Genomic DNA, 19216 nt, shown 5'->3' with positions numbered 1-19216 from the left:
AAAACCAGGTGGACCAATAGTCCTTTCCACGCGACACTCGGGTGAAATTGCTCTTTGATTTGCAAGGCCCACTGCCTATATTCTGTTTGCACCGTCTGTCACGGCTTGCGTCCTTGCCTTCCCAGTCTCTAAGGTTAGCTTCGTCTCAGTACTGTTTGCTTTTATGATCCACTCCATTCATCTATTAAATGAGTCTCCTCCCCGTTATATCCTGGATACTGCTTTTAGTGTTCTGGGATTGAACTTGAAAACAAAAGAAACAAATTTTTGGCAATGATCTGACCAACTAATGCCCAGTATTCCCAGCTTAATTAAATCTTCCCTCCCCCAGTTAGTCAAAGCAACTTTACTGAAATACACAGATGTCAAAAAACTTAAAATGATAGTTTCCATATTAATTCTAATTCTCACAATGCAAACGAAAAATGTTGAAAAATCTCTTTAAGCTGTTAACCAACGAATCAACTATGTAGAACTTTATAGGGCTTCTTAATAAAATTTGGTGTACTTTCTTTCGTAAATTTTTAGGATGACATACGGAGAGTGAAGTAACCCTATCCAGTACACTTCTTAGAGCTAGAAGCCCCTTACTCAAGGCCATTCTCTTGGGCCAGACTGAAAGCCCATTTTTTCCCTGAATCCTCTGATCACAAGGAGAGGCTGAGAGTCCCCCTGCAGTACCCTCGCCACTCAGTTTGTAACGCACGGACGCAGTAACAGAACCGAACAGACAGAGCAACTTTCTCCTCTCTCTACTGCGAGTCTTCTATAAAAAGAAACTTAGAAATTAAACCCAACTAAAAAAAGAACGCACTGTATTAGGATACTGACCTGGAATCCTGCAAAAGTCAAACTCACAGTCCATTTTGGGCCAGTGCGAGGCCCATATCGCAATGGAATCTACTGCACGGGCCTGCTGTGCCCTGTGGAAAGTTTTCTGACAACGGACACTGCTTCAGTGATCCGGCTCCACCTTCCCACACATCTTTGCAGTACATTTTCTCATAGTCATGTCGGGTGTGCGTCAGACCTCCCCACGTGACTGGGTGTTAGACACACACGCATCAGATCTCGAAAACAGATTACAAAACAGAAGCCCTTTATAGAGTTCAGCTGTGCCTAGGAAAAGGCAAATCCTCTTGATTTGCCTCCTAACGGCAGCCCAAAAGGGGCAGAGCTGCGTTTATCAGACTTTACTGCACTTCAGCAATCAGATTCAAGAAGGCATAGTATGACAGGGAAATTTGTTTTTCAACTAAAATTCAGGCCCTTCAAAAGGCTAAAATCAGGAAGCTGCTAGACTGCATTCAACAGAGAGGGAGGCTGGCTTGAAATATCTTACCTGAAAACATTACTTTGAAAAGGTAAACATTCACTCTCTAGACTTGTAGATGCGTGCATATAGATTGTAAGAACAAGTATTACCAGATTCGTGAATGATGCAATGTGTCCAGTTAAATATTTCAGCTTGCTTACTGGAAAGATAAAAGGAGGAAAAGGTCCTTGGCTTCCTTTTTCTTTCTGAAAACACAGCAGTATTTCAGGGTCGCCCCTGTACCTTGGGTTCATCTTAGGATGAAGCTTGCCCAGACTCCAGCTTGCTTAAGAAACCTGGCACACAGGCTTAGAGTTTTTCTCTGAAGCCCTGGAGTGATGTAACCACTTCTTGTCCCAACCAAATTCCACTGACACTCCGAGTCCCTAACGCAGGAGGCATTTTTAATCTGAATGCAGTGGGGACCGAGTTACCAAAACGACCAGGACACAATTCCTGTCCCTCGGAACTTTTCATTCTTGGGGTGAGCCTTAAACCATCCTTTGGTTTCCAAAGCCAAATACCGCTTTCTTGCGAACTTAAGGGGCCAGCCAATTTGATGACTCTGCTCCTCTCAGTTGACTGCTACCTCGCAGTGAGGGCAGAGGTAAGAACTGTTGTACATTTTGGCTTCTGCACAAGAATGAACCTCCAGCTAGTCGCAAGGATGGGCTATCCTAAAATGGACAGAGCACCAACTGCTTCTTTGGTGTTAAACTATCTACGTCCACCTCCCACCGCACCCACTTTCTCCACCCCCAATCTTCTGCACCCCAGCTTTTGGGGGACTCCTGCAAGGCCACGAACCCATGTTAGACTGGTTCTTTCTGGGTGAACCAGAACTGGGCAGAGAGGGGTGAATGAGATAAAGCTCACAAAAAGCACAGTGCTTGACACATAGTAGGAGTTCAGTGAGTGTTGGCTGGAACCAGTTTGAGAAGGGGCGGTGTCCAGCTCCGCTGGTGGCTATGGAGAGAAGTGCTTGTACAGCCCACACTCCATGCAGAACGCAGGGCGACCTTTTAAAAACACAAAGGAGATCGAACTGAGCCTGTCAGCGGCTTTCCCCAGGAGTCAGGATAAAATGGATACCCTTCACTGTGCGCCACCCACAGGTCTGGCTCGCTATCTCCACACTCACTGGCTCCCTTCTGCCCCAGGCTTTGTGCTCGCCACACAGGCCTCCCTTCGCTTCCTCCACTTGCCAGGACTCTTCCAGCCCTCGGACCTTCGAACACACTGGTTGCAGCACTGCCGATCGCTGGCTCACTCTTGAATGTCACCTCAAAGGGACTACCCCGTCTCTCTATTTTGCTGCAGCCTTTACCTGCCCTCACATCGTCTGACTTATTTCCTCCATGCTGCTTAACCTCAACCTGTAATTATCCCATGTATTTGTCTGCATGTTTACTGTCTACCCTGGCCACCCAAAAGTAAACTCCAGGAGGAAAAGGACCTGGTCCGTCCTGTTTACCGCTCTGTCCCCCGGCCACAGCACATGGTAGGCGCTAGGGAAATGTTTGCTGACTGAGTAAGTGGAGTGGCGGTGCACGGAAAGCACAGACAAGGCTCGCCCGGATTGAAAAGGCAACCCGCTCCCTCCCTTGCACTCCTGATCCCTTTACCCTGCTCAGCTTCTGTCTCTTCCACAACACTCGTAACATTCCAATAAAGCACACACTTTACTCGCTATTCACTGTCCATCTGCCTGCTAGAATCTAAGCCCTACAGGGCAGCGATCTTTGATTTTCTTCACTGATGTGTATTAATGATCTAGAACATGTCTGACACTTCGTAGGCCCCCAATAACCGTTCATTTACTAAATGAGCAATCTGCAAATGTACAGCAAATAAATATGATGTTGCAAGTCAGCATTCTATATGGATAGGCGCCATAGATATCGCCGTTGCAATTTTCATCTGTCAGAATTTCCCTAATCCGTATGGAACAAAATTGCTTTTATCTGATCCATTTCAGGTCATGGGGCACTTCACATATTAATTCATTTAATCCCCTTCACAATCCTCAGACACATAAAATGGAGAAACTATGGCGTATTCACAGGGTTAACTGAATTAACAGAGCCCGTGCCCCATGCACGGAAGCTGACCTCACCAAGCCCACAGCACAGATGTGGACTGCGAGCCCAGGCAGTGCCCTGCTCACAGCAGGGCTGCACCTGCGGAGAGCGGCGCACTGCTGCCCCCTCCCCGGCGCCCCCTCCCGCCTGCACTCTGCTGCCTCACCGCCAAGTGCAGGTGCAGCAGGAGTGAATCAGAGCACCTGACTTGCTCCCGGCACAGGCACAGGACGGCCCTGTGACGGGTCCTAATGGCAGGCTCCCGGCACAGGGTCACCTCTGCAGAAGCCGGCAGCAGGGATGGACCCAGGCTGAGACTCAAGCGCCAGGGCTGTTGGGGGCGGCCAGCCTGGGTCACATGCCAGGAAGTCACTGAGAAATGCTGCCTCGCGTGAGGTAGAATGTTCCAGAGAGGTCCCCAAGAAGGGCAGTGGAGGGTTGGCAAGTGGACCCCTGCTGATGGGCAGCAGACACCAGGGCAACCTGCGCATTGCAGGATGATCAGATTTGGGCCGGGGCCCTTCAGAGTTGGCATTTTCAAAGTGTCACCCGAATACACAGTCAATCATAGCGTTGCTCCACAGCCCAGAATTTGCTTAACATCCAACACCAAGGCCTTTACACCATATCTACGTTACCAACTTAAAAGTTTTAGTATTAAAAAAACCTCGATTTTTAAAAGCTTGTTGCCAATTCATTCCCAGAATTCAGGAGACAAAGGTTAAGGACTTGCTCAGCCAGGATGTGCTAATCTGAAGTGAATTCACATGTCTCCCCTCCCCCACCACAAGTATTTAGATTTATCTTCTCATTTCAGGCCAGGGAATGATGCAGCCTTGGGGTCAGAGGCTCATGCTGGGGACTTGTCAGTCAGGGTGCAGCATGAGACCGCAGGTATGGAGCCCAAGGGAGCATCCAGGGCAGAGACTCTCCAGCACGGGGCCAGCTTTGGGTGTGGCCTTCTCCGCGACAGAGGAAAGGGTCTCCCCACCAACATGAAGCTGCGATACAGTCGGTGTGGCTTGTTAAAACACTAAATCCAAACTCCGGTATCTTTACCAAGGCTTATACAATCCTCTGGCAAATGTGTGCTTTTACCACAAGAGGATAAATCCTGTGAGGGCTGAGACTGTTTACCACAGCCTCCCCAGCTCCCAGCACCGCGCTTGGCACCTACCAGGTGCCAACAGGCTTATAGTAGATAAATGCAAAAATAAAAAGCACCCAAACGCTAAGCCTGACCTACGATACTTGGCACTGTAACCAAACTTTCTGTAGGCAGCGTTAGGTCAATGTGAACTGCCCTGCTATTTTTCAACTATGCTAAAAAGGGGAAATACATTTGATGAACATAAAAAAGTCAAGAAGGCTGTTCTGACATGGTAAAAGGAAAAAGAAAAACACACACACACACAAAAGAAACAATCAACACTGCTAGCCTCAAGCCAAGCTGGATAAGACAAGCCAGGGCCTTCCACTGCCCACACAGTCGTTACTGTTCTATCAAGTTAAAACATTGAAACACAGCTTTGAAACACTGAAAATTGTTTACTATTACTGCTTTGGCTCAAGGGAAGGAAAAGAGTGCCCTGACTGGGTGGCTCGGCTGGTAGGAACATCGTCCTGTACACCAAAAGGTTGTGGGTTTGATTTTCGCTCAGGGTACATACCTAGGTTGTGGGTTCAATCCCTGGTTGGGGCACGTACAGAAGGCAACCAATCGATGTCCTCCTCTCTTCCTCTCTCTCTAAAATCAATAAACATATCCTTGGATGAGGATTTAAAAAAAGAAAAAGGATAAAAAAGAGCAATCCTTTAAGCTCTACTGATCTGCTTTGTTCTGTTAAAAGACAACTGGCCCAAAACAGGAGTTGCTTATGCTAAGCCCGTCACCCAACCAAAACTTGGTTTTGACTCTCCCGGAAATGGAATCAGAAATTGACTGATCAGCATTAGCAAGTCATCTTCCTGATAAATTCCTGCTTTTGCCTGTATGGAAAGTAACCTTGTAATAACCAATCCATGTTTTTGCTCAGTATAATTATCTCAATTTGCACCCTTCTGTTTATAAAATCTCATGCCTGGTGTCTTTGGAGCACCTTTCTATTAGATTGGATGCTGCCTGATTCATGTCACTTAGTAATTCCAATAAGATCTTTAAAATTTACTCTGTTGAATTTTGTTCTTTAACCTTTAAACTCCAGGGATTTGGCCTTCCTCTCCTGAGTGCTTGGAATGAACTGGCAACAAACTTTTTAAAAAATCAATTTTTTTTAAATACTAAAAACTTAAAGTTGCAACATGGAAGGGTAAGACCTTGGTGTTGGGTGTTTGCAAAGAACTTTGTTTCCATCTGATGTCCTCCCTTCAAGCACTCCCACAGGTCTCCTTTCTCTGTACCACTTTTTTGTTCCTTCCGATACCTCCCTCACTCAGCCGTCTCTCACGGGAAGCTAATTGGGAGAAGATGCTGGGCTGAGCGCAACTCCCAGCTTCTGGGTCACAGACCTCAGATGTTTGCGCTCCCCAGAGCACGGATGTGTGACTCACTCCAAAAGCAGAAACAGACTCTCTCCCCGCATCAGGCAACCAACGGTCAGATGAAAAGGGCATTATAACGCGTGGTTATCATGGCAGTTCTCAGCAGAGCTGCATGTGAGACTCACCTGTGGAACCTCAAAAAAAGAAAAAAAAAAAAAGAGCTAGGGGCACCCTCAACACTGAGTCAGTTTTGGGAGACAGGGTTTGGGCAGGAGTCCTTTTTGCGTCCTGCTGCACATTACTGAGTTATGCTGTACAGATCAGTTGGTCTGTGACGTCTGAGTACACTATGAAGAAACAGGCCATCACGTCTCTCGCTGGTGATGGAGCGCCTCTCGGCAGCCTCGCCGAGGGTAGCTTTAGAGTGAAACTGACATCCCACCACACTTGCGTCAATGTCCCCAACGTGACTTATTCACTTGGCAGGAGGAAGTTCACCTAAATATGCCAGCCACGCGCTGAGCCTCTGATACCTAACAAACATGTACATGTGCCCAGTGCCGTTTAACACACTCCATCCCGTTTAGGCCTCGTGGCAATCTTAGTTCGCAAGTGAGGACACTGGCACTCAGAGAAGCTGTGTAACTTGACCAAGGTCATCTACCTACTGAGAGGCAGAACTGGGATTCAAACCCCAACGCTGTGATTCAAAAACCGCACCTTCCATTTCAGGTTCAGGAGCACAAAGAAATAAAGAATGTGCTTTTCCATGTTTTTTTTTAATATCAAAGGCTCATCAGCTCAGGACCCCCAGCCTACTCACCAGTGTGTGCGTGTTTAGCAAACCTGTAGCCTGGACGTGAGCAGGGTTGCCATGTCCAGGGGGACAGGTTATGCCCCGTGGTGTGCTGCCCAGGTAAAGGGAGGCTAAGCCGGTCCATGCCTGGCCAGGTAAAGTTCCCGGTGAGGGCGGCATCACCCTGCCAGAGGGGCCATTTCTTTAATATGCACAATGACACCATATGCACCAAGAGGTGGCCCGGGGGTGAACACTTAAAGGGAAATTCAGAATTTTCCATAACATTCTTTTAATATATTTTCTTTAAAAATATAAACTTAAAAGTAATATGTGGCATTCAGGAATATTATCATTTTGATTTTGATCCACTTCCATCTCAAGGTAATGTTTACTGAATGCTTACCACCCACCAGTTAGACAGTATAACACGGACTAGTACTAGACAGAGGCATAGAAAAGGCAGAGTGGTCCCTGGCTGGGTGGCTCAGTTGGTTGGAGTGTTGTCCTGTACACCAAAAGGTTGCGGGTTCGATTCCCCATCAGGGCACGTACCTAGGTTGTGGGTTTGATCCTCCGTTGGAGCACGTATGGGAGGCAGCCAATCGATGTTTCTCTCTCACATCAATGTCTTGCTCTCTCTCCCCTCTCTAAAATCAATAAGCATATCCTTGGGTGAGGATTTGAAAAAGGACGGGGGGAAGTTGGGGGATTAAAGCTACTGGACTAGGAGAACGGAGACCCCACAGCATTGTATTACTCTCTTCATGAAACAGGACTCTACCTAAGGTTAATTTAGGTTAATTTGGGATAAGACAGACAATGTTGTGTCCTGCACAATAGCTAAGAGCCTGAATTTCGGTGTCAGGTGGACTGGCTCCGCCTGTGACTTTGGACAAGTTTCTTAAACTCTTTGCCCCTCAGTGTCTTAATTTGCAAAATGGAGCTAAGCATAAAATCTACCAGGGTTAACATGAGGATTAAATAGTAATACCCATAAAGTGTTTGACGTAGTGCCTGGCACAAAATCTAACTTTAATAAACACTAGGTATTCCTGGTATTACTATTACCAATTAACTATTATTAGTCACCTTGTCCCAGGCCCCAAATCTAGGGAAAGTGAAACTCCTCGATGGCACGGACAAGTGCATTATTTCACTGTGCACCCAGGGCCCCCTGGCCCCTCACAAGGGGCTCACTCTCTGCTCTTCCCTGGAGCAGAAGGCGGTGACACTGGAGCCTGAACTCGTATTTGGGCATTTAGTTATAAGTATCATCTACATGATTTTCTTTTCTTTATTTAGTTGCCCTGTTTGTTAGCATTTCTTCCAAGCATGCAGAAAAAGTCATTAAGAATTTAAAGGAAAAAAATCATTCAAGTTGGTTACTTATTAGGAATTCTGGTAAAAAGCTTGATAGGAAGGAGACCAACATAATGTGTTGAAGACAAACGCTTAAATCACTGATAAACTTCCATCATGTGTACGTACTTGCCCACTTAAACCAGAAGGCCACTCCGATCTGGCTAGATAAAACATGGCTACGGTCTGTTTATTGGACTGCCTGTTTTACATAGCGTCATTCTTCATAAAAAAGGCTCCCCTGTGTCCTGCTCCAGCCCCTCTCTATCTGTTTACGGATTCCTGGCAGACCTTTTGCTTCTTTCCCCTCACACCAAGGGGATTTTGGGAGGGCAAAGTTTTGGGACCTCCTCTCTCTGACTTTAAACTAGGAACCTAGCAACATGTCAGTTTGGTTATGACTTTTTTTAGTGAATACTTTGTTGTTTTGTTTTTTAGTTAAAAAAATTTTTTAGTATAAGTCTCAGTTTAATGGATTATTAGGTTATCTGTTCAGAAAAGAAATACTGAAAATTTCAGTTAGGTTTGAGGTTTAGCATATTTATGTGCTTATTTTGAATTTTAGTTCAAGTTTCCACTGAAGCCCTTGATTAAACATTTTGAGGACTGTCAGAAGTAGTCAATAGTTGCAAACTTTCTTTTTCTTTTCCTGCTCCACTCTTCCTACTTAATATCTTTAGCCTCAGAGGGTAGAGCAGGGCGTCTGCTCACACACTCCTGGGTTCAAATTCCAGGTCTGCCACTTAATAGCTGTTGAACTTGCATGAGTTAATTACCACCTCAAGAAGTGTGTTTTCCCTCCCTCCTCCCCCAATCTATTAAATGGATAGAATAGTGCTACTTAGTTCTTAATAGGATTAGATGAGATAATACAGAGACAATGTAGTATCTCATTCTGTTGCTCTTTTTCATCCCATGGTTTTCCATGAAAAGTCCAGAAAACAAAACAATACCTACAACTCTTTTCTCTAGCCCATCTCATTATGTTAATAGCAACCAATTTAATGCTTGTTGGTTGAAAGGGTGCTATAAGCCAGGGTCATTTTGTAAGTGGGGATTTCCCTGAGGCTGAAGTGGAGAGTGAGTGGCCTGGAGGGTCTCAGGCTCCGAGGGCTCCCGGAGGACTGGGCAAGGCCAGATCTGCAGGCGGGGCGGTCAGGAGCTACTGGGCTCAGGCCAGGCGGCCTGAGAGAAGGGAGGTTAGCAAAAACATGCCCGTGGAAGGGTAGTACAAAAATAAAAATTTAGTTCAGGGAGTGTTAGTTAATTATAGACATTGTGATGTAATTGAAAGAACACTTACTTTTAAAGAATAGATACATGCATCACAGTGTAATACGATGATACATAAAACCAGTAACTATTAACAGATGCCAAATCAGTATTGCTACTGTTTGGGCAACCTGCATGTCCATTAAAAATATCGCACCCCCCCCCCCCGCCCCCATGGCCCTACTGTGAAGTAGAGATAAGACCTCTAAACAGCCAGAGAACCACCGCCCCTTGAGTGGTTTCTCTAGGTCCATAGTGCTCCTTCCCGTCTGCATAAAGGCACTGAGACTGCCCTCAGAGCATCTAGCAGCCCAGACTGCATTGTTACTAAGTTTCTTCACACGCAGAAATAACACACACACACAGGGGGCCAGCCTCACCATCATTAGGAGACAAAGCTGGGGAAGACAAAGCATTGATTTTAGAACCCTGAGTGCTCTTCCCTTCACACCTTCATCCTGTTCCCCACTCCCGTGGCTGGGGAGCAGCCTTTAAGCACAGCAAGGCACGTTATGCTCTGAGTGGCAGTCTATGCCAGCAGGAAGGGGAGGAGGCCGGGAAGAGGGGTGTCCTGGACCAGGAGACAGTGGGGCTGGAGGCAGGACACAGCGGAGGGGAGGCCTTGGAGGAAGGGGCTTGGGACTCCCTTCTGCAGAGGCCTCTGTGGGGATGCCTCCCTAATAAACAGGACCCCATGCATACGACAACTCCTGAGAAGGCCTGGCTTCCTGGGTCACTGAGCCTGTCTGCTCTGCTTTTCCAGGCGTCACGGGCTTAATAATAGGGTTAGAGTCACAAAAGGAAATTGCACAGGGCAGTTCCTAGTTCTGAGAGCAGGCGGCCCCCCTTCAAAACACGATCCCTCAGACAGGGCCTTTCCCTGGCAGCGGCTTTTTCGGAGTTGTGTTTCGAGGTTCCCTTACATTGGATGGCCACGGCCCCCTCCCAGTCCGCAGTGCCGCGTCCACAAGATGGTGCTGAGTCCACACAAAGAAATGCTCTGTGTGCCACAGAGCTGGCAATCCAGTCCCCCAAGTCATTCTCAAAATGGGCAGATGAGTAAGCATTACTTCCCAATAAACAGACATTGGAGTTTTAGATAACAAAAAGCGAAGAAAGCGTGCTTCTCAGTGGAGCGTGCACTCTCGCTCAGTCCTGATTCGCCACAAATGGATTCTAGAGATTCTTCGGATGGGGGCGGGGGCCACTCCACCCAGTGCCGGAATTTCCTCTTCAGGGGAGCAGTTCTCACCGGGAACAATCATGGGCCCTGAACTGTAACCTCTGCCACATGGCAGCCCTTTGAAAGTTTACCCTGCTTATCCCTTTCCTGGGCTAAACATCACAAATTCCTTCAACTGTTCGCCGGTTTGTCTATAAAAAGGATTTTATAGACAAAAGAAACTTTACACGTTATTTATTTCAACAATTTCATTTCGGATTAAGAAAATTAAAGCACGGAGAAGTCAAATAACTTGCCGAAGATTCCATGGCGCGACCAGAACATGTTTCTAGACCTCTGGTTCCATTCGCCTCCCTGTACTCTGCTCCTCACGTGGCGGGCACAGGGGCCCGCTTACTAACAGCATGGCCTGAGAAAGGACTCGTCTCACCAAGCCTCAGTCTCATCTACAAAATGGAGCAAGAGACACACACCTTGCAGGGGCCAGGAGGGTTAAATGAGAGCACCTGGGTATCCAGCAAGTAAGTGCTCGATAACTGATTTTATTTACAACATACAGACTTTTTTTTTCTTTTTCAGCACGGAGTTCTCCTTTCTCCCCTTTTCTTTTTCCTCCTTAGCTTCCAAACTTCCAAGGCTGAATTTTTTAACCATAACTCAAAAAATTGGCCCTTGCTCTGGTTATAGTTAAGTATGTTCATTTAGCCCACTGTCTCCAGTCTGTTGGAATATTCTAGAATGTGAATTGTCTCAAAAATATATCTACTGACTCCTTAAACACGCTGGGCTGATTCCTGCTCCAGAAACACCCAGGTAAGTTTAGGAGGATGACGTCTATGACAAAAAGGTCAGGACTGTTATCTACGCCCTCCTCCGGAAGAGGCAGAATATGACCATTCTACCGCTCAGATTGTATTTCAGGACCAAGGCAACTTGGAAAATATTTTTCAGTCTATTATAATACAAAAACATAAAGCCTTGGTTTCATCTTTAAAGAGGAAGGAGCTTGAATCACACTAGCAGGAAGTGACCCTGTGAGGAATAGCGTGGGTCACGTTAACACATTAATATGTTTGGACTCGAGACGCTGAGGCCCCAGGGTAAGTGAGCTCTTCCACTGACAGACTTCAGAGCTGCTGAAAATAAAATGACTTGGAATAACCTCAGCATAAAAGAACGTGATGTCAAGGTCCCAGGAGTTAATCTGTGGTCTCTGAGCTGGTCCTTGGTTACAGGTGATCTGACCTAACCCCTGATTAGTTACATTGTCTCAGCTCTATTGTCTCCCTAAGCAGATTCTAATTTTCTAAACGTTCTTCTCCATTCCTGCATCCTCCCTCTCTAGCACCTGCCATTTGTTTTTCTGGGCCTCACATCCCTCGTACCTTGCCCCACTAGGGAACTCAGGCAGCCTGCGCTTGTCCAGTGCCCACATCCACTTACCCCGCAGAACACCCCCCCCCCCCGCCCCCCGCATCCTGACTCTTCCCAAAGGCCACCTTTCTGGACCCAAGCCCAGAACAAAGGCAAGAACATCCATCCTTGTTCCTGTTTAATCCTTTACCATTTATAATCACTTTCATACATACCATCTCATTTTCTATCTCACAAAACCCCCATGGACTGTGAAACAGTATTTCCATTTCAAAGGTGAGACACTGAGGCTCAGAAAAGGACGCCAAAATCCCAATGCCACACAGCCTGTCACGGACAGGGTCGGATTTCCATCCCCGATCCTGTGACTTTGGGTTGCAAACTTTTCCTAGCAGACCTAAAAGGAAGACTACGTTCATGTGATTTCAAATGTTCATAGATACAAATCACCAATCTCATCTTTTGATTGATATGTTTCATGGTTGTATTTGATTTATGCCAAATTCCAGGTCAAAAACATATTTGTATTTGCCATTCAAAAAATCTGTATATCGTTAGCTATTTTTACCAATAAAACCGATTTTCCCCGATCAGACTGTGTATCATTAACACACTGCTGGCCAGATGATCACCTACACATCTACTTTGTATACTCTGCCATCCTGTGTTACCTGACTGCACAGCGTTTTGTTTAATTCATTCTGTCAATGGGAATGACTCCTGAGATGATTACTGTAATAGATTAATGCAGCGATGATGATTACAGAGACCTTAGCTAGCAAGTGCTCAGTTAATGGTATTACTCACATATGTACATATTACCACTATGCTACTATTACTACTACTACTCCATCTTCATTATTCATTAAAACCACGTATTTTTGTTTTCCTAGCAAGTGTCTGGCAAGGTGTAAGGCGGCATGGGCCCGATAATTCAGAAAAGCCGAAAAACTATTTCATCCCCTTGGCCTGTTTAAGTCCTCATTTCTCCCCTCACTCAGCAACCCCTGGAGCCCCCAGTCCAGAGCAGGAGGAGACAAGCAGGCCCAGAGGGCAGCTCCTGCGGGAGGGCCCGGGGCGGGGGCCGGGGGTGGCCGCTGACACTGAGTCGGGGGCGGGGGTCAGAAAAAGCGAGGTGGGGCTGAGCCTTGAAAGCTAGAGAGCGTAAGTACAATAAGTCAAACGGAGGAAGACAAACACCACATGATTTCACTTATATGTGGAATCTAAAGAACAAAATAAACCAAATGAATAAAATGAATAAAACAGAAACAGATCCGTAGACAGAGAACAGACTGATGGTCACCAGATGGGAGGCGGTTGGGGGGCTGGGTGACTGGGATTAAGAAGTGCAAATTGGTGGCAACAAAATAATCAGGGGGGGTTAAAGTACAGGATAGGGACTAGAGTCAATATATAGTAATCACTATGTACGGTGCCAGGTGGGTATTTGAAATATTGGGGGGGGTCCACTTTGTAAAATATATGACTGTCTAACCATTATGCCATATACCTGAAACCAATACAAAATAATATGGAATATAAACTGTATTTGAAAAAATACATTTAGTTTGTTGGTGCCACCCCAGGTTGACTAAGAATAGCTATGGGTAAGGCCCCAGAAACTGTTTATCAAGTTCTCAGGTGCTTCTGAATCAAGGCTAGGTTTGCAAACTGTGTGTTACGAAATTTATTCTCTCACAGTTCTGGAGGCCAGGAGCCCAAAATCAAGGTGCTGGCAAGGCCGTGCTCTGTTGGAAGACTCTAAGGGACAATCTTTTCTTGTCCTTTCCAGCTTCTGGTGGATCCAGGAGTTCCTTGGCTTATGGCCGTATGACGCCAATCTCTGCCTCCATGTTTATGCCCTTCTCCTCTGTATATGTCTTTCCTCTGTGTGTCCCTTATGAGGACACTTGTCTTTGGATTTAGGACCCACCCTATAATCCGGAATGGACTCAACTCAAGAAACTTAATTAACTTACATCTGCAAAAATCCTTTTTCCAAATAAGGTCACATTCACAGCTTTGGGGATGTGAACATATCTTTTGGGGAGATCATCGTTCGACCCACTACAGATGCTGTGGCAACCACTCCTCCGGGTGAATGGGCAAGGGGAGTAGGGTGCAGAAGTCTAAGCTAAGTTCCCCGACAGTGGCAGGAAGAGGAGGAAGAAAAGAGGAAGAGAGAGCTATTTCAGGAACTACTCAGATCTACAGCTGCACTTCCAGGTCTTGGGCTGCCTGAGGAACCCCCAGGTCACCAAGTGCCCAGGCCACAAGGACACCTGAGTGTATCTTACAGAATGGAAAAAACCGCCACAATCGCAAATTAACAAAATGCTAGACCATGTTACTCTCAAAATATAGGTGAGGGCTGAAAAGGCTTTCAGTTAATTTACTTTCTAAACTAAATTAATTTAGTATGAAGCTAAGACTTCTTCTTTAAGATACTGTGGACATTTTCTCCTCATCACCCCAGCAGCTTCCAGTCCGGACACGTCACTGTGGCACCATGGGACTTGTTATTTCTTTCAAAATGTCCCCTTAGGAGCAGGCAATGTTCTCTGTCACCAATGTTAAAAAAGGTCCCGTTACAACCTCCCTTCTCACCACCCACTAGGGTCCCCAAATCTTCACTGAGTGGTCGGCCCCTCATTTTCACGCGGCTACACATACCACCGTTCAAGTCCTACATTATAATCGTGTCAGTTCCCAGGCACACAAAGGTCTTCTGTCCTCTCACAAAGGAATTCCCCTTCTTGGCAACAAGGTTGCAGGGCCAGAAGGTCAGCGGGTGGTGGGCAGGGTGGAACCAGGTCCTACGCTACAGTTAAAGTCACAGGCAGGGAGCAATACCTTTCAGAATCAGATTTCATCATACATCCCCACAGTATTAATGTAAAAGGCACACCCCCAGCCCCTACTCCCTACGACTGTCCCAAAGCACCTCCTAGCGAGAAATCCACAAGGACCAAGATCTACGCAAGTCTGCCTCCGTGCCTCGCCACCGCATCGGCAACCGTGCTCCCCAAACACTGGCAGGCACGGGTCAGCTGGGGGTTAAGTGCATTTTCTGACCCAGAGGGTCATGCATGTGTGGTCCATCTAGTATGTCAGGGTGGGGATGGCTGAGGTACACAACCAAGTTTCAGGTTTTCGGAGGCTGTATTTCCTTACCTGCTGGTGAAATGACAGTAGTTACGATGGTGATGATGATGGCAATGACAACAAAAGCTAGTATTTGCTGAGCACTTGCTACACGTCAGGCCCCATGTCAAGTGCTTTACAGACACTGACTCAGCACCAAGAGAGCTGAAGAAAATGGGAGTGGTTAAGAGATGTTTAGAAAAATGGAAAGGCACTATAAATTCCAGGATGTGTGGATGGTCAATCAAGTGTCAACACAGAGAGGACAATTCTCGCATTGTCCCAGCCCAGGGCCAGTTAGGAAGTTGCTAAGAATTTGCTTGGTATTTCAGAAAGCATCCTTGGGCCAAGCAGATCAATACTACAGACCAGGTACATCAAGATAAGTGTTATCCCTTGGCCTGGTGCCCTCCAGGTTAGCCTCTGCGGGCGTGGCTCCATGCAGCTGCCTTGGGAGTGACGTGCCGGGATAAGGAGGGCTTCCTTTGGTGGGTTCTCCTGTTCCACCCTGAGATGGGTACACCGAGCACCGGGCAGCTCGATCAGGGCTGTGCCTGCTGTCTTTCCGGATGTTCTCCAGACATCTGTGCTGTGCTCTGCCGCTGACCCTCCTGACAGAGCACTTTGCCTGTATGAGACGGATATAGTTTACATCCAAAGAGGCTTCCTCGTTCACTATGACATGGAGAAGGCTCAGTGGCCATGGCTTTTCCTTGGGTTGGGTCTCGGAGAGCTTTAAGCCCAGCACTCTGCCAGAAAAGACTGGGCAGGCTGCCACTGAGAAAAGCCAGGCAGGGGGCCTGAGTCAGGTGACATAGCTCTGTACCTGCCAACCTGCGGGTCTGTTTCATTCAGCCCCACATAATTTTTTAAAAAATTTCACGCCCTCCAGTTTGTCACAATCTAATCACTTTCTTCTTATACCCAGCCCACATTAAACATTCGTATCGCCTCTCTGCTCCTGTATGTACCTGAATTTTAGACCATAATCTATAATAAGTATAAATCACTTATAAGTTTGGTCCTGCCTATAACATTTCTATATCTATACAATGATTCATTGTCCCCCTAAAATGTAACTAGTGAGATATCAGTATTCAAGCTTTCAAAACTACTGAAGTATCCCATCTTCCCCCCCACCCAACGTGGCTCACGTTCCTCATTGCATTTATTTATTTATTTTTAGATTTCATTTATTTATTTTCAGAGACAGAGGAAGGGGGGAAGAGAGGGAGAGAAACATCGATATGTGAGAGATACACTGATTGGTTGCCTCTCACACGCCTCCAACTGGGGATCTGGCTCGCAACCCAGGCATGTGCCCGGACTGGCAATCAAAACTGCAGCCGTCTGGTTCACAGGTCAGCACTCAGTCTACGGAGCCACACCAGCCAGGGCTGACATATCTCACCCTAATGAAGGACAGGCGGTGAGACACCTTAACATGGAATGTGCCTTGGCCACTGAATGTCTCAGGACCCCTCCAGCCTGTCCCTTCCCATGTGGAACATTTCTTAATATATGAATCCTAAGGGGCAGGGGGGCAAATATCAAACTCTTCACTTTGCTTTAAAAATCACTTTAATTATAGGGTGAGCTCAAGCTTCTGCAAGGAAATGATACTCAACTCCTAATCAGGACTCCAGAAAATAAGAAAGATTTATACTCTCAAAGTCACCCAGCTCTCTTTTTTAAAAGAAGGCCCCACCTTCATCATTAGCAGGTGTGCACAGAGCTTTTCTGGTAGCCGCTTGCTCGGTCAGAGTATGCTGTAGTGACACCACACTCCATCATTGCGACACGCAACCACAATCCCAAAAACTAGATCACAGAAGTGGAGCATGGACTACCTGGCAGGGCTTCAAACAACGGGGTCGACACAATAGAGCACATCCACCAAGATCACCAGTGTCCTCAGGGAATCTTCCTGAAGAGGACAATGGTGGTCAACCGAAGGACGTAAATTATGCTCTAGAGATGTAGAAGGGGGGGAGTGTGGGGCACACGGGGCACACAGCTCTGCCCTTTGGTCTGGGGAGCAGTCTGCACATCCCTCCTGCGGGCGGGGATGTCCTGGAGGAAGGCCGGCAATGCTCTAGCCCTGCTCTGCCTCGCCTCCTCCCCACCGTCAACAGACAGCCCCACATTTGCAGTGGTTTCCCACCTGGTTCCAAACATAAAACGTACGAAGATAATTTCTACATGCCTGGGCTCTCACGTATTTGAGTCCACACATATGCTTTCCCTGTACACGCACTTCCTCCTCCCATGTTTTCCACCATTCCTCTTTCGCCTCACACTTTTCCAGTTTGGAGCCACTGCTGGCTAGACTGCAATCTCTGGGGGCAGGTCAGATGTGGCTGCACAGACCTCTGAGGCAGCACAGGAATGTGAAACAGCCACTTCCTCCCAGGGCGCAGGAGCCGCAGGTGACCGGCCGGCAGAGCTGTCAAGCAGCCCAGGCAGGCCTGCCGTACAAGTACAAGCACAACTTTTCTACTGTGGAAATGCTACCAAAGCTCTGGCTGGTCACACAAATGGATGCACAATGGTTTAGGCAAAAGACAACTGAGGACAATTGTTGGGCAGGGAGAGTGGAGACTAACAAAGAAACTGAGTTCCAGTTAGCTCTTGCCAACTTTACCCCAAAACAAATTTAATTAAAACCGAATGAAGGTTTCTGGCCCTAGTCGGGTATCCAAACAGACTCCCTGTTCACCTTTCACCTGTGTCAGAATGACATTGTCTGGGAGAAAGGGGACCAGGGAACAATGACACAATAAATAGTTTCGAGTTAAAAAAGAAAAATTCCCAAAACAAACCCAAACTCACTGCAGATAAAAACGCACAACAGGCTGTTTAGAAAAATTACGCTTTAAATATACTGGTCTAAAAAAATCTAAAGAACAAGCTGTTCTGTAGAACTGTTCCAGTTTCTGCTTGTGCTTTCATTTTAGAAAACAAATGCTCAGACGCCATGGTGGGAGGAGTTTCACACAGGGATTCAAACTCACAGAAAATGGCCACCGGTTCTAGAAACCTGAACACAACAAACAGGGCACTCAAGGGACCCTCTGGGAATACAAGCCACTTACCTTTCACAACGGTAATTATCTAGAGACAGAGATAACCTTTTTTTCCAACCAGCAACATAAATCATGGCTTCCAACGTGTTTCCTGAACGCCACAAAGACGATACCCGACTTTTATAATCCTCCCTGCTAAGGGAGCCTCATTGGGGGCAAATAGGTCACTTTTAAAGTAAGGGAGCTGCTAGGTTTGGGGTAAGACTCCCACTTAAACTTCATAAAAGAAAAAGACCTAAAACAGTATTTCCTAAAATAGAGGGAAGTGCAAATCATCTTATCAGAAACTCATATGAAGTAGAGAAGAAAGTCTTAAAATAGATCCTTTGGGCGTGGCAAAAAGGCCTTGACTTTTTTTTTTTTTAATGTCAAAATGAAAAACAAATATTAGTGCCCTGGCTGGTGTGGCTCAGTGGATTGAGTGCTGGCCCACGAACTGAAAGGTCGCCAATGTTATTCCCAGTCAGGGTACACGCCTGGGTTGCAGGCCAGGTCCCCAGCCAGGGGCTCGCGAGAGGCAACCGATCGATGTTTCTCTCCCTCTCTCCCGGCCCCTCTCTCTAAGAGTAAATAAATAAAAATCTTTGTAAAAACCCCAAATATTAGAAATATTAAATATACAACAAACAGGGTGAGAAACTCACTTTGTAGTATATATTCATTTGGGAAAAAAAATGTTCTGGGTAATTTACAGTGGTGCTTCTGTGCTGAAAGTTCACCTACAGCGGGCAAAAAGTGGCTCAAGAAACTCCAGAGTTGCTCGACCTTGACAAATTTTTAAAAAACCCATTCGGCACAGGCCTTGGGGCAGGCCAGTTCTCTAATGTGGGAGTAAAGCCCATTTGGGCCCCCATTATACTGCTACATCATCACTTTTTCCATCTATCCTAGTACCTTCCTTAAAGTGGTCCTCCCTTCCTCTCTTATTAAAGCAAAGGTGGAACCTGCATCAGTCCCCTCAAGCGGCAGAACACAGCAGGGAGCCTGGCTCTGCTCTGCAGCAGGAACTCAGGCAGCAGGTCTGGCTTCGGCTACTGTGAGGCCGCCTCCACCGATGAGCCTCAGACACAGCACTGAGACCTTGAGAAACCTTGCTCTTTGAGTTTGTGTCTGGGACTA

General features: G+C 46.7%; 1 protein-coding gene across 14 annotated transcripts in view; it reads right to left on the bottom strand.

The window, feature by feature from the left end:
- The window catches only part of ZBTB38 (zinc finger and BTB domain containing 38), a 113947-nt gene that overhangs the window by 15260 nt on the left and 79471 nt on the right, over positions 1-19216 (bottom strand). For 9 of the 14 annotated variants that reach the window (XM_054594894.1, XM_054594892.1, XM_054594895.1 and 6 more), the window contains 2 exons: positions 7229-7323; positions 5067-5143 (listed from right to left, as the gene is read on the bottom strand). The exons of 2 other annotated variants lie outside the window; for them this stretch is intronic. The gene's annotated coding sequence lies outside the window, so the exon portion shown is untranslated. Of the gene's footprint in view, positions 1-831; positions 1270-1342; positions 1697-5066; positions 5144-7228; positions 7324-19216 lie in introns of those variants that run through there. 3 more of the 14 variants (XM_054594896.1, XM_054594905.1, XM_054594904.1) reach the window with 3 other exon arrangements.

Source organism: Pteronotus mesoamericanus, unplaced genomic scaffold (assembly GCF_021234165.1).
Source record: "Pteronotus mesoamericanus isolate MK-2021 breed Mesoamerican mustached bat unplaced genomic scaffold, CSHL_Meso_final scaffold_54, whole genome shotgun sequence".
Classification (NCBI taxonomy): domain Eukaryota; kingdom Metazoa; phylum Chordata; class Mammalia; order Chiroptera; family Mormoopidae; genus Pteronotus; species Pteronotus mesoamericanus.
The sequence above is the reverse complement of the archived record's forward strand: the minus strand, read 5'-3'. Positions and strand labels throughout refer to the sequence as shown.